We start from the raw sequence: 13,129 nt of genomic DNA on the forward strand, positions 1-13,129 counted from the left end.
TGGATAATTCTAGTTTAGAGGTTTATTTTAAGATATCTTGCTGCATGGACAAATAATTTCACTACTTTTAAGTCATTTTCTGATAGATTTAAGTGTTTATATCTTACATTTTGGCCAAGCTTTTTTACCATTTTGTGTTTTTCAGTGATTCCGCTGTGTACAATTTTACTTTTACTACTATTGCTTTATTCTAAAACTTCTTAAAACTAGTTCTGAGACTGGTTAATTCTAGTCTAGATGTTGTTTATTTTAAGATAATTTCACAAATTTTAAGTCATTTTCTGTTCGATATATGCGTTTATATCTTACATTTTGGCCAAGCTTTTTTACCATTTTTTGTTTTTCATTGATTTTGCAGTTTACTTTTTACTTTTCCTACTTTTATTTTATTCTAAAACTTCTTAAAACTAGTTCTGAGACTGGTTAATTCTAGTCTAGAGGTTTATTTTAAGATATCTTGCTGCATGGACAGATAATTTCACTACTTTTAAGTCATTTTCTGATAGATTTAAGTGTTTATATCTTTAATTTTGGCTGAGCTTTTTGCAGTGCAGCCTTCACCGTCCCATATTTTCTGTCCAGTATCAACCAGATGCGGTGATATTTGAAAACTCCGCGTAACAAATCCTTATGGCGCCTTTATAGTGCGCGTAGGCAGAGACCGACTCAAAGGTCAGCTGCAGGGAGGGTGAGGCCCGTTCACTGCACATTTAGGTTAGAGTGACTGGGTGAGTGTGTCAGAGCGGCGTCACAAAGAAGGGCATCCATCCAGGACTCGACCGAGCGCTCAAGGCCCGGAGTCGGAGCGCGGCGCTGGGGGACGGCGACGGGCTGACAGAGAGAGAGAGTGGAGGGAGTTGAGGGGGGTGTACGGTTTTCTTCTGCAAGGACATCTTTAAAAGTTTCCCCTGGATACGTGTCTCGTCCTCGGGCCTTGTTTGTGCGACGGTTTGCTCCACTGCACCGACCCACATTTATAGAACGGATTTAACCCTTCATGAGCTAACGGTGTATTGAATTGTATTTATTTATTAAACTGTAATTTTGTGCGTAAGAGGCTTGTTTAACTGCAAGTCATTTTACTCGTTGTAGTTCCAGTTAAATCAGTTTCTTCTGGTTAGAAAATAAACTTGGGTTAAATTTACCCTGAGCAGCAGAGCGTCAGACAGAGAAGTGCATTTCAGACTGCGTTTACACTGAAACGAATCACTGTATCACCGTACCAGCGTCCAGACACTTCGTTTCTGTGTCCGCAAACCTTCTCTAACCACACAGCTTTGAGCATATTTGTTTACTTTTTACAGAAACAAAACTTAAAACCACATGGCTCATTTGCATAAACTGAGCGCTCAAAAAACAGCTCGCTATTGTGCGCTGATGCGGTTCAGCTTCTGTCAGATTAAACGACACGACTCAGTGGAATATGAGTGTTCTTTCTGTGACAGAGGGGTGTTCTGCTGATGGTGAGTCTGTTCTGTGTTTCTATCGCATTGCAGATGATTCATGTTAAACTTTTCAGAGATTATACGTCTGCAGGTCGTACACACAGACCGTTTATATCAGAGGTGTCCAAACTTTTTCCACCAAGGGCCACATATCTAAACACAGATGAAGCAGAGGGCCGATCGAGGGCCGTAGACTGGTGCTCAGTACAGTAAAGAATTAAAATATGTGCATGTTTAACACATTAAAATGAGCGATCAGTCTTTATTCATGCTAAGATCCTTAAAACCACACACTAAATATTAAATATTAGCTTTATCAAGGTAGATTTAAAAAAAAAAAAAAAAAAAATTGCAGTAAAAAGTTAATTTTTAATTGATACAAGGTCATTTGGGCCAATTCACCTGGAAGTTTGAGGGCCATAGTTTGGACATGCCTGATTTATATGAACGTATATTCTCGCCCCTTAGCGTTTTGGCAGTGAATTACTTTGCGGTGCATAGACCTACATCAGCGTATCAGCATTTGCAGGCGTCCACACAGTGCTGGATCAGATCCGTACTCAGATGAATTCGTGGGAGCTGGAGGCACCAGATCGTTCCGTCTCTGGAGCCGTTTTTCATCGGATTAGTGTGGACGAACACTGCATCCACAACGAAAACGACTCAAATACGGACTAGTGTGGACGGGGCTTAAATCTACCCTGAGTTCAGAGCATCAGACAGAGAAGTGCTTCACACCCGCAGACAATGTGCATGACATTAGCTGCAAAGTATCATTTCAAAAGAGAAAATATTTTGTTTTGATTTATTAATTTCGCTGGCAACCTTTCATCATTCTGAAACATGGATAGATCAAACAATTCAGAAAAGATCAGATTCTGTCTTATTTCAGTGATGAGAATCTATTTTCATCACCAGTTTTAGTGTTATTTTGTTTTTGTTTAGTTTTAGTTTTGAGAATTTGAAATTATCCATAACAAAAACAAAAGTGGACAACAAAAACACCCCTCTCTCCACACTCATCATGAACACAAAACAAAAACTTTGTTATTTATTTATTTAACATTTTTGGACACTCCTAAAACCTTATGGGTTGTGCATTTGTGCTTTTGTGTTGTTTGCGCCCATGTATGGTAATAAGGCAGGAAGAGGAAAGAGGCGGGGTCAGTATGCTAATGAGGGGCGTACATTTTGATGCCTTGAATGCACGAAGCGCCCTGGTGAAACGCGCAATCACTCACCTCTTCTTTCTCTCCTCCTCCCTCTCCTTCTCTCCCTCTTCTCTCCTCCATCCTCTCCTCATCTCCTCATCTCTCCTCCTCCATCACAGATCCTCCCTCGTCCCCGACAGGAATTCCTCTCTCCAAATCAAAATGAGCTGCGTTTGTTTTCCGCGAGGTGGTGCGTGCGGCGTGAAAAGTGCTGACGTGGTGCATTCTGGGTAATTAGAACATCCCCCGGTCTCCTAGAAAACTCCTAAAGTAGCGTTTAATTTGCAGTGCGCCGCTCAGAGGAAGGCCCTTCTTTTGTTATTACCGTGGCAATTAGCCGCAACCAGGGCTGAGGTATTTCCTGAGATTGTTGAGATTTGCATAGATTAAACGAAGGAAAAGATGCAGGGCCCTTCATACGTCCTTTTTAACAAATCTCCATCGGTGGCCTTGTATTGATACTCTGCAGTGACATCGCACTTCGGGTGTCCTACATGTAGCTCTATTAAAGGAATGTTCAGCAGTTACCATGGTGACACAATGCACACATTTGCGAACGCAGTCAAAACAGGTCTCTACACTTTTCTACTTCTGCACTTTCTCATCCTTTCATACCTCCTTATTGTCTTATTTGACCAAATTTCCATTGGTGGTCTTGGGGTGTTCTACGTGGAGCTCTACTGGTGGAATGTTCAGCAGTTACCATGGTGACAGACAGCGAATGCAGTCAAAATAGTTCTGGGATGCAGGTCTCTACACTTTTCTACTTCTATAACTGTTTTTTTCCTCTTATCCCTTCATACCTCCTTATCTCCTAGTTTTACCAAATCTCCATCAATGGCCTGGGGGTGTTCTACGTGTACCTCTATTGGCAGAATGTTCAGCAGTTACCGTGGTGACACAATAGCGAACAGAGTCAGAACAGTTTTAAGTTGCAGGTCTCTACACTTTTCTACTTCTATAACCGATTTCTTTTCTCCTCCCTTCATACCTCCTCATCTCCTAGTGTGACCAAATTTCCATCGGTGGCCTGGGGTGTGTTCTACGTGCAGCTCTACTGGCGGAATGTTCAGCAGTTACCGTGGCGACACAATGCACACGTTTGCAAACGCAGTCGAAACAGTTTTAAGTTCCAGGTCTCTACACTTTTCTACTTCTGTAACCATTTTTTCCTCTCATTCCTTCATACCTCCTCGTCGCCTAGTTTAACCAAATCTCCATCGCTGATCTGGGGGTGCTCTACGTGGATCTCTACTGGCAGAATGTTCAGCAGTTACCATGGTGACACATTAGCGAACACAGTCAAAACAGTTTTAAGATGCAGGACTCTACACTTTCTTACTTCTATAACCGATTTTTTTTCTCATCCCTTCATACCTCCTTGTCGCCAAGTTTGACCAAATTTCCGTCGGTGGCCTGGGGGTGTTCTACGTGGAGCTCTACTGGTGGAATGTTCAGCAGTTACCGTGGCGACACAATGCACACATTTGCAAAACACAGTCAAAACAGTTTTAAGTTGCAGGTCTCTACACATTTCTACTTCCATAACCGTTTTTTCCTCTCATCCCTTCATACCTTCTTATTGTCTATTTTGACCAAATTTCCATCGGTAGCCTGGGGGTGTTCTTCGTATATGTCTATTGGCGGAATGTTCAGCAGTTACCGCGGTGACACAATGCACACATTTGCGAAACACAGCTAAAACAGTTTTAAGATGCAGAGCCTTTCATATGTCCTTTTACCAAATCTAGATCGGTGGCCTTGTATAGATACTCTGCAGGCACATCGCCGTTGGTGGTGTTCTACGTGTATGTCTATTGGCGGAATGTTCAGCAGCTACCATGGCGACACAGTGCACACATTTGCGAACAGTTTTAAGATGCAGGGCTTTACACTTTTCTACTTCTATAGCTGTTTTTCCTCTCATTCCTTCAGACGTCTTTATCGCCTAGTTTGACCAAATCTCCGTCGGTGGCCTGGGGGTGCTCTACGTGTATCTCTATTGGCGGAATGTTCAGCAGTTACCTTGGCGACACAATGCATACATTAGCGAATGAGGTCAAAACATTTTTTAGATACAGGGGTGCTACATTCCTCTACTCCTATAACATTCCTGTCATCCCTTCATTCCTCCTTTTACCAAATCTTCATCAGTGGCCTTGTATACGTAGAGACTTTGGAGGGCATCACGCTGGGGGTGTGCTACATAGTTGCCATACCGGCTTGTCAAAGCCTGATCCCAACAGATCCCAGAAGCTAAACAAGGCCGGGCCTGGTTAGTACTTGGATGGGAGACCGCTGGGAAAATCAGGTGCCACAGGGGGGCGCCAGTCGCAAAACTGTTGTTGTGTCCTTAGGCAAAACACTTCACCCACATTTCTTAGTATAAAAGTGGAGTGTGCGTGAGTGATGGTGGTGGTTAGGCAGATCGATGGCGCTTATTTGCATGGCAGCCGCGCTTCTGTCAGTTTACCACCACCGGGTCTGGAGGGACTGAATAATGTTATGTAAAGCGTCTTTAGCGACATATTTCTGTGTGAAGTGATATATATTTATATACATAAACATTCTTACTTACTTATTTACTTACTACAAGCATCTATTGGCAGAATGTTCAGCAGTTACCATGGAGACACAATGTGCACATTAAAATGAAACGTAGTCACAACAGTTTTAAGATGCAGGGCCCTACACTTGTCTATTCCTATATTCTGTTTTGTTTAGTTTTTTCTTATCCCTTCATACGTCCTTTAACCAAATGATACTCTGCAGTCACATCGCGCTGGGGGTGTTCTATATGTATCTCTACTGGCAGAATGTTCAGCAGTTACTGTGGTGTCACAAAATGCTCACATTAGAGAAACACGGCCAAAAGTGTTTGAAGAAGCAGGTCTCTACACTTTTCTACTTCTATAACAGTTTTTTTTTCCCCCTCATCCCTTTATACGTCCTTTTACCAAATCTCCAGCAATACGTCGCCTTAACATCGCACTGGGGGTGTTCTACGTGTATGTCTGTTGGCGGAATGTTCAGCAGTTTCCGTGGCGACACAACGCACACATTAGCGAGCGCAGTCCAAACAGTTTTAAGAGGCGAGGATAGCGCGCTCGTCTGCTCCTGTAACGTTCCTCGCCTCGTTTTACCAAATCTCCATCAGTGGCCCGGGGGGTGTTCTACGTGCATCTCTAGTGGCGGAATGTCCAGCAGTTCCCGTGGTGACACAGTGCACACCGTAACAGTACATTTTCCAGAGCCTGTGATCAGTTTGAGCGTTCACGGTCGTGTTTAGGAGTTTGAGTTTTGACAAAAAGGTGAGCGTCACTAATGGAAAAAAAAACAACTTCTTTCTGGTCAGATTGTCTTAAAACAAAGCTCAGATTAAAGTCTAACAAAGCCGCAGACAGAGCAGTGCCCACAGTTAGCGTCACACACCAGAGAATGTTGATAACAAAGTATGAATAGCAATAAAAAAAATAAAAAAACATAATATAACTCTATCTGATCGCCCTGTAAACAACGACAGGTCCATAAGAAGTAACAAATCGTGTATCCCAAAGAGGTTTTTTTCCTCTCTCTCTTCTGAAATGACTTGTTCTTTCTCCTCTGTGTTCCCTGATGGTCGCTCCTCTGTTTTTGCCAATATTCTGTAATTAACTCACTGTTGGTTTGGGCGATCTGCTGCTGCTCCTCTGAGGCTGAGCTAATGAAAGCATCAGGTGAGGGTGTAAATATAGCAGCCCTGTTTGAGGCAGCATCACACTGTAAACCTCTGCTCTTTTAGTCTCAACGTATTTTAAGTGAAACGTGAAGTCGGGACAATTGCCGGGTTTGTTTTAAGGTCATATATTATGCAAAATTGACTCTTGTGAGCTTTGAGTCATGTTATAATGTTGTTATGTCATCAAAAACAGACCTGGAGTTGTGTTTTGTTTCATTCGAACAAGCTCAAAATGCTGTATTCCACCTTATGATGTCACAAAGCGGTAGTGTTCAATCTCCTTTTACCTTTAGTTCAGTAGAGATCGGCAACTCCAGGTCTGAAATTATCCAAATGATTCTAGTGAAGGCGTATGGAGTTTACAAAAACAGTTGAGCACTTCCTATTTTGCCACATGACATCACAAGGTGGAACATAGTGTTTTCTGTTTGAGAGAAGAACTTAACTTAAACATTAGGGTTGTGCAAAAATATCGAAATATCTAGAAGAGCTTGACCTTTGACCTGTGTAATTAGTAGTAATAGTAATAGTAGTAGTATATCAGTTCTAATATAGTATTAGCCAGACATAGGAAGGTAAGTCCAACTCCAAAGAAAAAGTCTGTTGGAATTGAACCGGCAACCTTCTGGTACTGAGGCAGGTAGCCTAACCACATTGATAGAGACTATTGGTAGAGTCTGCTACGAAAGAATACATGATCATTACTGAACTTAAAGGTGAACTGTGTTTCAGACCACATCGAATCGTTTAATGTGATGATACAGTATTAATATCGTGGGCTGCTGTATCAAGTGTTTTTTGGTATATTTTGCAAAATAATTTTGTTACAGAGCTACAGTTTTGTTGTTTCTTTAGAGGAAGGAAACTCGTTTATGCGAAACATTTGACTTTTCCACTGTTTTGATGATTAAAATGTGTGTGTTTCATATTCACTTTGCACAAAAAGTGGTTTAACAAAGACTTTTAGTGTCACAGACCGAGGTGGGACCAAGTCAAAGACAGTTAAGTCCAAGTCGAGTCTCGAGGCACTGGTCCATCAGTCTAAGTCAAGTCATTTCAAGTCGTTAAACCAAAGTACTAAATATAGCTTTGATTTTTGTAATTTATATGACTTTTAAACTAAATTGTACTCAAAAAGTCATGGTATATTTATATGAGTATTTATATATAAAAGTTGTAGAAATGCAATTCTTTTCCTTTTTAAATGTTTTGACGAGAATCTTCGAACCCAGAACCTTCTTGCTGTGAGGCATTTTATCACGTCATGTCTCAAGTCCTAAAAATAGTGACTCAAATCTGATTCGTGTCCAAGTCACGACTTGCAAATCCCCACTTCTGGTCACAGCCACGATTTTTTATTGGAACCGTATCAAATCAGTTTGAAATATATCGAATCGAAAGCTGACTGTATCGAGATATGTATCGTATCGGCAACTTCTTAATGATACCAGCCTTAGTAAAAACGCAGAGTTTGTGTGTTAAACGTGTGTGACTGAAACAAAACACAACTCCAGGTGTGTGTTTGTGAAGAGGAAACAACATTATAACACACAGTAGATCAGAAAATAGTGTAATCCGAGCTCTTTAATCAAAGTTCAAATAGTTTCAAATCAGCAGTTATTTAATTAAAGGGACTAGAGCCAATTCCCTGTTCAATAAAAACATGCGGTTTGGAAAGAAGTTCAAAGTAAATGGCACTTATTAAAAGCCTGTCTTGTTTATATGACTGAAATGAATATTAAAAGCCCTTCATGTTGATTTTTTCCATTGCCCGGCTCTCAGTATTAAACCGTTTTAGAGTGTACGGTGATGTGCGTGTACCTCCCTGAACCGGCTCCACACGGCCTCCCTTTGTGCCTCAGCAGCAGACGCCCGGCTCGTCTTAATGAGATTATCAGTCAAAAAGTAAACGGTCAGACGCACACGCTGTTCTCAGTACGACGAGGGGGGGAAAAAAACTGAGAAATTCCACGTTCTGGTCGCACAAAAAAGGTGTACGTTTTTTGGTGAAAGCTACGTTTAATGCTTTTCTCCATGGATATGTTAATGCTTTGACTGGAATGTTTCACAGTATGGCATTAAACTTAAACTTTTTGTCTTCATGGAGACCAAACCGGACCAAGTTACAGGTCAGATCTGTGGAGAAGTAACACCAATCACAGTCAGAATGTGTGTTTTTCTTGGTGTTTTTGAGCTATAAAAGCACCTGTAATTGAATAAATGTAAAGTAGAGATGTTTAATGTCATACTGTGGAATATTCCAGGCAGAGCAATGACGTATCCATGGAAACAAGCAGGATGGCAGTCCTCCAAACCAAAAAAGATCCATGTTTTAATGTTGTTTCTTCATCACACACCTGGACCTGGAGTTGTGTTTTGTTTCATTTTAACACACAAACCCTGCATATTCAGTTCTTCTCTCAAACAGAAAACACTTTGTTCCACCTTGTGATGTCATGTGGCAGAGGTGGGGACTTGCAAGTCGTGACTTGAGTCAGAATTGAGTCACTATTTTTAGGACTTGAGATTTGACTTGATAAAATGGACTAAGATTTGGGTCTCGACTTGGACTTGAAGGTCAGCGACTTGGGACAAAACATATATGTTTTTAGAAAATACTTTTCTTTTGACAGTTGATAAATGCGGGGATTAATTTTACAGGAACAAATTGGAACATGTCCCTCTCCTTTTCTTACTTTGGATATAATTGAAGTACTATGATACTCAAATGTACTACAGTAATACATAGTAAAACAGGGAGCTACAAAGAACATGATCCTTCCATTTCAGTGCAGACTACATGACAAATAAAACTGTTATTTAGCACTTTTAAATCTGAATTCTTTCTCCTCTGACTGTAATTATTCACACTAAGATCTTGTCAAGACATTTAAAAAGGAAAAATTAGCATTTCTACAACTCTTATATAAATACTCATATATAAATAAACCATGATTTTTAAGTACAATTTAGTTTAAAATTCATATAAATTGCAAAAATCTAAGCTATATTTGGTACTTTTTTGGTTTAAAGACTTGAAATGACTTGAAGCTCAAAGCAGACGACTTGGACTTGACTTGGACTTATGGGCCAGTGACTCGACTTGGACTTGTCTGTATTTGACTCGGACTTGAGGTCAAAGACTTGAGACTTGCAAAACAACGACTTGGTCCCACCTCTTTCATGTGACAATACAGGAAGCGCTCCACTGTGTTTTTAAACTACATACACCTTCACTAGAATCATTTGGATGGGCCCTGGAATTTCCCGTCTTTAACTTGAAAAATACCACTACATGACATCACAAGGTGGAACAGAACATTTTCAGCTCTGGTTATGTTTTGAGGAGGTCACAACATTATTTATCTTCACGGAGACGAGTATTTTATTGCCAAGTCACAGGTCAGATCTGTGGAAGAATGCACACTTTTGAATTATTAAACACCTTAAAGTCACACTGTTTAACATTCCAGCCAAAGCAGTAACATCTCCATGGAGACTCTTAACCTGAAAAAGCTACAGAGCGTACCTTTAGATTAATAGCAAAGATGCAAATGTTTTACACCCGTATTTTAAAATAGTTTCTTTGTGCTACCTGAATGGATTTGCATCGCCTTATCAGCACCTCTCGGTTTAATAGTCTGAGCTATGACATTTCCTCTCTCACTTCACCTCAGATTAATACAACCGGAATTTTCTCATACGCAGAACGCAGAGGAGAGTGTTTAAAGGAGAAAAAGTGAATCAGAGAAATATATGGGAAGCTTACGGCTCCATTGACTCTGGCTCCAATTGACTTTACTTTTAAAAAATCGTCACCTCTCTCTTTAACTGCTGATCTGAGCCTCATCATTTTGGTCTGTTCATATTAAAACAGACATTAAACACACATGGACACTTTTTTTATTATTTTGCAAAGATTGGACTTGAGTGACAATAGATTTTTTTTGTTTTTGCAGTGTTTTTTCTTTCTTTTTGTGTAATTTTGTGTTGTGTGAAGAGAGGTGTCGGATGTGGGAGGGTTTTGTTTTGTTTTCTGTTTGTTTTTTTGTTATGTAAAATTTCAAAACTGGGATAAAAAGATTTTCCTGTTAACCTGCATGATCCTGGTGTTTTTATTTCACTATTTTGTCTCAAAATCAATTCCAATTTCTAATATGAAACTCCAGATTCACCCCTATAACCGTCAGCCTTGATGAGCTTCATTTGACTGTCAAAGTCATTTGACTTTGTGTTGAGAGAGGGGTGATGTGTTTGAGTGTTGTAGAATGTAGAATTTAAAATCTAGGATATATATGTGTGTGTGTGTGTGTGTGTGTGTGTATATATATATATATATATATATATATATATATATATATTTGTATTAACCTGCATGATCCTGGTGTTTTTATTTTTCGCGATTTTGTCCATAAATGCATTCCAGTTTCCAATATGGAACTCCAAATTCGCCCCTATAACTGCTTGCCTCGATGAGCTTCATTTGATTTTTTTTCACTTTAGCCTGAATGATCCTGGAACTTTTATTTTGCTATTTTGTCAGAAAATCTATATGCAGAATATGAATATAATCAATCAATCAACTCAGAATTTGCCCCTATAACGTATACAGCCTCAATGAGCTTCATTTGACTGGAGCCGAACGCTATAACACTGTTTTTCCAGTGTTTTGTGGTTTTTTTTTTTTGTAAAAATTAAAAGAAAAAAAAAAAAAAAACGTTTTAACCCGGTTGATCCTGGTACTTTGCTATTTTGTCCATAAATCACCTATAACCATAGCCTCGATGAGCTTCATTTGACTGGAGCTGAATGTCACACTCCCTTAGCCCACTTCTTTATTCAATCTATGAGAAAAAAGTAAATGAGAAATGTATAGAAAGCAGTAATAGTTGTGGCGGCTAAGCTGTAGGGCCTGTTAAACCTGGAAGGGGGTTTATCCTCTGGACTGGCACAGCATGGCACTGCCCGCTAAACAGTCTCCATGCAGTCAGACGCAGCCTTCCCGATCCATATTTCAAAGCCAGCGGAGTAGAGAAGGAATTCCGTAATGAGCTCCCATCTTCCACTTTGCGAGCCGAGGACTGTCTTTGTGGAACTAATTGAAAGTGGCATGCGTAGCGCCGGGGAGCTCTTTTGGGGGCGCGCGGCGTTTTAAAGGGGATGTGCGCAGAGATAAGCCTCGCTGTATGCCGCCGTGGCTTTTGTGCGACAGGTCTGAAATAAACAGGTTTGCGTCGGAGAGAAAGGAGAGGAGATGCTCTTCGGTGTCAGCTTTTGTGGTTCTATTTTCGCTTTGTGTTGCTTTTGTGAAACCTGTGTCCATTGATAAAAATAGAGCACCAACTCACCACCACTTTCTCTTTCTCATTCTTACATTCCTTTTAATAAATTTAGTTTTCTGTTTGAAATCATCAGAATGGATTTGGCACATTGTGTTGACTAGACAAGAGGACTTCGTTTCTTATAACAAAACCAGGGCCCCCATGATATAAAAACATGATATTATTAAATAGGGCTGGGTTTCATTAGAAGTTGTCGATACGATACATATCTCGATACAGTGCACTTTCAATTTTATACAATATATTTCAAATCGATTCAATACGGTTCAATAAAAAATAAATTCTAAATCATGGCTGTGATACTGAAAGTCTTTGTTAAACCACTTCTTGAGCAAAGTTCTTATGAAACACAAACATTTTAATCATCAAAACAGTGAAAATGTCAAATGTGTCGCATAAACAAATTTCTTTCTACTAAACAAACAACAAAACTGTAGCAGTGTAACAAAATAATTCAGTAAAATGTACCGAAAAATACTCTTGGCGATATATGGATACAGCAGCCCACGATATCAATGTTGTATCATCGCATTAAACGATTTGCCATATTGATATTTTGATATTTTTGCACACCCCTATTGTTAGATCAGTAAATATATGAGTTAAAATAAGTTAAGGTTAGAGTTTGGGTTAGACAAGCAATGAATATGGATTACGATAGGTGTCCAGGAAATCGCTGCAGCTTTGTGGGTTCTGTCGCTCGCTTCTTTACGTCGAGATTTTTTAGTAAATGGTCACATTTTTGCATAGCGCTTTTCCACCTTCAAGGCACTTTACAACAAGGACACACGCACACACACACTCCTACACCAGTCTACGCAGACACTGGGGGCGAGGTAGGTTAATTGTCTTGCCCAAGGACACAACAGCAGTCTTCATCTGTGGGAGTTGGAATCACACCGGCCAACCTGTGGGTCAGTGGATCTGTCAGCTCAACCAATGAGTGCGTATACATGCACATCAATAACCCGGTTATGATCGGGTTTTTTGAGTATCCCGGTTTCTTGATGGTGCATGTATACGCAGTAACCCGGTTTCAGTAACCCGGTTATGGCAGTATCCCGGTTATTAGAAACCGGGTTACTGTAGCTGGTTTATTCCGATAGTAACCGGGTTACTTGTGGCATGTATACGCAGTACCCCCCGGTTACTGCAACATAAAGTTGAGTGCGCATGCGTCCAAAAGACACTTTCCAGCCTTTCACCACAACAGTAGTCACATAAATAAATTGACCAACATAAATAAAGTGACCAAACAAGTGAAATGACTGTAAAATTAAAGAGCTGCGCTAAACCTGCACACGTACAATCTGCACTCGTACGACCTGCACTCGTGTGTGACGCTGAAAAGCTAAAACATGAACTATCTCCTATAACTCTATATGCACGGAACACACTTACCATCATTAGTGC

The 13,129-nt window shown here is 40.3% G+C and overlaps 1 protein-coding gene and 1 pseudogene across 1 annotated transcript in view; both read left to right on the forward strand.

The window, feature by feature from the left end:
• Window positions 1–13,129, forward strand: part of hipk2 (homeodomain interacting protein kinase 2) — a 461,145-nt gene that overhangs the window by 155,216 nt on the left and 292,800 nt on the right. The window lies entirely within an intron of this gene.
• Window positions 4,862–4,979, forward strand: LOC129409594 (5S ribosomal RNA; annotated as a pseudogene).

This window comes from Boleophthalmus pectinirostris, unplaced genomic scaffold (genome assembly GCF_026225935.1).
Source record: "Boleophthalmus pectinirostris isolate CB_2022bp ecotype Guang Dong unplaced genomic scaffold, ASM2622593v1 HiC_scaffold_2, whole genome shotgun sequence".
Taxonomy (NCBI): Eukaryota; Metazoa; Chordata; class Actinopteri; order Gobiiformes; family Gobiidae; genus Boleophthalmus; species Boleophthalmus pectinirostris.